This window comes from Myotis davidii, unplaced genomic scaffold, assembly GCF_000327345.1.
Source record: "Myotis davidii unplaced genomic scaffold, ASM32734v1 scaffold31, whole genome shotgun sequence".
Classification (NCBI taxonomy): Eukaryota; Metazoa; Chordata; class Mammalia; order Chiroptera; family Vespertilionidae; genus Myotis; species Myotis davidii.
This window is the reverse complement of record NW_006283639.1, coordinates 1,010,573-1,015,624: the sequence shown is the minus strand read 5'-3', so window position 1 is coordinate 1,015,624 and position 5,052 is coordinate 1,010,573. Positions and strand designations below refer to the sequence as shown.

Here is a 5,052-nt window from a genome sequence, read left to right as displayed (position 1 = left end):
ATTAAACTTTTAAAAATCCTAGAAATATATGGATTACAAATTGAATGTGGGGCTGGGTTTAATTCCTGCACATGAGAAACCAAAATCCAAAATCTTAGTATTTATTTTGTTTAGTCATAGGATTTATAAAATAGATACTTTTAAAACAAAAAAACCCCATAGTATGAATATAAATACACATGTATATATACATATATAAAAAGAGTGTTATCAATTACCATCTTGTAGAGATGGACAATGAGGTTTTTATTTGTATTGTGAAGCGTGTCTAAAGAACAATATCAAAGTTAGAGAAGACAAATGGAAATAAGAAACTTAACAAAGTCGTTTGAGTTATTATGTGCTTGGAGTTTTGGACTTAAGAGTAGTGTTTATGCCACATGATGCTGATTTGACTAATCATACTCTACCATTCTCAGTTTATAGAGTTAGATGACAGAATGCTTCATGCTATTGATCGACAAAATTGAATTGACTCAGCAGCTCAGAGAAATGGTACTACAGTTGAACATTTTTCTTTGGGTAGCAACCTTACCTCCAGTATAGCCCTAGATGCTGATAAAGCTATTTCTCTATTCCTTAGGCCCTAGAGAGTGACATTTCTAATATTATCGCATATTCTCTATGAAATAGAATGCCAGGTAATGCACTGTTTCTGAATAGACTCTATGGGTTTTCATGTGCTTAAAGCAAGGGCTATTAGTTTTAGTGCTCTCGAGTAAAGCGACTAAGCATAACTATTGGCATGCATTTTGTGAGCGAGTACATAACAAGCAGTGCAATAATCTTCATAAGGCACCAGGCACATCAGAGAGAATGGATGTTTTCCTTTGAGCTCCAGACAAGCAAGCGCTTCTACAGAGAATGCAGTCCATTAAACAGTGATGCCCTAATTCACATTCAGCTCAGTAACTGGGTCAAGAGGCAATAACTCTTTAAGGAACTGTACAATTTTTGACCTAAAAGAGCTAAGATGCCATTATGTGTACCTCTTTTATTTAACTGAAACTTGGGTTGAAATGAGTTAAACACAAAAAGGTACATGATATGGTAATAAGAATCTTAGAACTTTCGAATGGAAAAAGTTATATATATACTTATGAACTTGTCACTGTCCCTCGTGTTTAAGTTGTAATGAAACAAAACTCAGGAAAGACAAATGGCAGGCTTATGATTTCATTTCAGGTTATAGAGCTGAAATTACATCTGTGTTATTAAAGAAGATTTTAGGCATTAATGTCACAGACTCTGGAATTAGAATGTCATGGTTCACCTCCTGGCTCTCCCTCTTACTACACTGGTTATTTCCAATATGCTAATTAAGTATGTGTGTCTTTGTTTTCTCACTAATGAAACGAGAATGAATATAGGGTATCTATTTTTTAACCTACATATCTATGTGATCACTGGTATTAAGGATTAAATGAGCCGCCACCACAGCTTTGTGTGGAAGGACATCTGGAATGACGTCCAGAAGGCCGTTCAGCTGTCCAGTCTAATTAGCATATTACACTTTTATTATTATAAATTTCCCATTTATCATTAGGGAGAAGAATCATTGATTACTTTATACCTGGAGGGAACTTTAAAGATAATATAGTATAGTGTTCATAAAATGGGATACACATTAAATTAGGGAGAGTAGATGAGCAAATCCACTATTAATGAAGTATTTCATGGAATAATCAAAATGATAGCTATTCATCTCATTTAGAATCTTATTTTACATATTTAGACATTAAAACATAAAAAACTTAAGTAACAGTGTTAGAATCTTAGGGAAAATGAGTATTAAACCCTTATTCTTTGGTTTATTTCAGTTTACTGTATAGAAGAATTAATTTTAAGAAACACATAAAATTAACCCAATTGCAGAGTTAACACCCAATCTAAAGGTAGATGTGCATTTTTCCTCATTTAGTTGTTTATTGCAAGCCCTAATAATACTGTTCCAAATCTCTTTTTGTAAATCCTGAAAGCTCAATTCAATAAAGTGATTGCCTTGTACTAGTAGGTGACAATATTTAAAAATCCCACTGGAGGCTGGTGCACAAAATTCATGCATGGGGGCGGGGGTCCCCTCAGCCCAGACTGCACCCTCTCCAAACTAGTACCCCTTGGGGGATGTCCGACTGCCAGTTTAGGCTTGATCCCAGGGATCAGGCCTAAAGCAGCAGTCAGACATCCCTCTCACAGTCCTGTACCATTGGCTCCTAGTCGTTCACCTGCCTGTCTGCTTGCACCTAACTGACTCTGTGTGCCGGCCTGATAGACCCTAACTGCCCCCCTGCCGACCTGGTCACCCCCAATTGCACCCCCTCCGCTGGCCTGGTTGCCCCATGTAGCCTGGTGGTCAGTCATTTGGTCATCTCTCACTAATGCCCCTGCTGGCCTGGTCGCCCCACACAGCCTGCTTGTTCACTAACCTCCCTGCTGGTCTAGTTGTAGCAGCCATCTTGTGAGGGCGTGAGGGTCAATTTGCATATTACCTCGTTAATGTATAGGATATTATAAAAGCCTAATATGCAAATTGCCCCTTCAGGCAGTGGTTGGACTGGGAGTTTGACTGAGAGACCAGGAGTTCCACTGTTCACTATGACGTGTGCTGACCACCAGCGGGTGGCGCGGAACATGGCAGGTGTCAGTGATGTGGTGATGGCTGCGGGCGGCAGTGGAGGTGCACTGAGGGAGAAAGAGAAAATAGCAATATTAAAATATTTCTTCTAATTATTTCCCTTTAATGTGGATGAATCCGTGCACCAGGCCACTAGTACTGACATAAAATTTTTAAAAGCTGGGGTTTACTAGTATATTTAATAGCTCCCTAAAGGGGAAGATGATCTTATCTCACTATGACGTGTGCTGACCACCAGCGGGTGGCGCAGAACATGTCAGGTGTCAGTGATATGGCGACGGCTGTGGGCGGCAGTGGAGGTGCACTGAGGGAGAAAAAGAAAATAGCAATATTAAAATATTTCTTCTAATTATTTCCCTTTCAATGTGGATGAATCCGTGCACCAGGCCACTAGTACTGACATAAAATTTTTAAAAGCTGGGGTTTACTAGTATATTTAATAGCTCCCTAAAGGGGAAGATGATCTTATCTCTAGTAATATATCTGCCTATTTTAATATAAAATTTGATAATATATTCTAATGTTCTTATCCAAGGTCCAGATGGGTTAATTAAGGAAAATTACTCACAGAGGATGGTTCCTCAATGTAACTCCATTTAGAGTTTTCACTATGCTACATACACAAAAAATAGGGATATTAGTAGGGCCAAAGATTCAAAATTAGGTGGATAAAATATTTAAACCCACCTAATTATGAGAAATTAACTTCTTTGTCTAACACGGATTTATCCCAAGCAGCCTGGAATTACCATGTGAATATTGCACAATTCTGCAAACATGTTCTTTTGGGTGGCACCTGCCTTATACCACTTTCCTAATTTCCTTCACCATCTTGGTGATGTCTCCAGTTTTTTTGTACTTAAAAAATGACATCTATGTTGCTGATGCTAGGCAAATATATTGCTATGTACTAAAATATCAAGCTTTTCTATCAGTGACCTCTAAAATCCAGATTTAGAGCTCTTAATGCCTTTAAATTAATAATTATTTTCATCCATTTGCTGATATCAGTGCTGTAGACTTTTTAGTAGAAATAGTCATAAAAGAGCACTTTCAATTTTATCTTGCTTTTCTATTACAGTCTCTATGTCCTTGACCTTATATACAAGTTTATGGGTATGTCATTATTCATTTAAATATTATTTAATTAAACATAGCATTAATTCATTAAATATTTATTGACTAGAAATAAAATATGATGAAAGTTATAACAGTGAAACCACAGAATAATATCGTAATACATAGGTGGGAGGCTAAGCTCGTCTAGAGGTAGGTCATCAAGGCTTCCTTGGGAAGTGACACTTCAGAATTTGAGGCAATGAGATTTAGGAAGGTCAAAAGAGTAAGTGAGAAAAGGGTGTTACAAAAAGAGGGAACAGTCCAGTGTCAGAGTCTGGATGAGATGCACAGAAATGGCACCTCGCAAGGGGAAGGAAAAGAAGGAAGAAGAGGTCATCAGTCTCGGACCTCAGGTGGCTGAAGGAGAAGTGTATTTGGGTCTGCCACATCGTTGCATCCTTCAATGTCACTTTTGTCTATGTCACTGATCTTTCTGGCAAAGAAACCATCTGCCGTGTGACTGGTGGGATGAAGGTGAAGGCTGACTGAGATGAGTCCTCTTCATAGGCTGCCATGTTGGCTGCCCAGGATGTGGCCCAGAAGTGCAAGGAGCTGGGCATCACTACTCTTCATATCAAACTCTGGGCCACAGGAGGAAATAGGACCAAGACCCCTGGACCAGGGCCCAGTCATCTCTAAGAGCCCTTGCCCACTCGGTGGGAAAGATTGAGGATGTCACTCCCATCCCCTCCGACAGCACCCACAGGAAGTGGGGTCACTGTGGTCATCGTCTGTGAACAGGACTCCTCAAATTATTGTTTTCTGTTAATAAATGTTGCCTTCATGTCCGAAAAAAAAGAGGGAACAGCTGTAAGTGAAAAAGCTCAGAGAGTGGGGAGAGCACATTTGAGAAACTTGACGCAGAGTTTCTCAAGGCTCTCCTTTCAGAAGGATGTAGAGAAAGGAGGCAGGGATGCTTTCAGGGCCCAGATTGTGAAAGATCCAATAGGCAACCACATGGATGGAATGTGAGGACATTAGACATTAGGTCAGACAGAGTGCGATAAAAACTGTATGATATCATTTATATGGGCATCTAAACAACACCGAACTTGCTAAAACAAAGAGTAGAATGGTGTGACCAGGGGTAGAGGGTAGAGGAATTGGAGAGATGTCAATGGTACAAACTTGCAACTACAGATAAATAAATCTAGGAGGATATCTAATGCACAACACAGTGATTATAGTCAACAATACTGTATTACACCTTTCCAAGTTTCTAGGAGACTAGATTTTAAAAGTTCTCAGTACAAAAATGTCATGATACTATATGACATGTTATATGTGTTAGCTAATGC

The 5,052-nt window shown here is 39.0% G+C and overlaps 1 pseudogene; it reads left to right on the top strand.

The window, feature by feature from the left end:
* The first annotated feature begins 4,025 nt into the window (after positions 1 to 4,025).
* LOC102772909 lies at positions 4,026 to 4,491 on the top strand (annotated as a pseudogene).
* Positions 4,492 to 5,052: the final 561 nt, after the last annotated feature.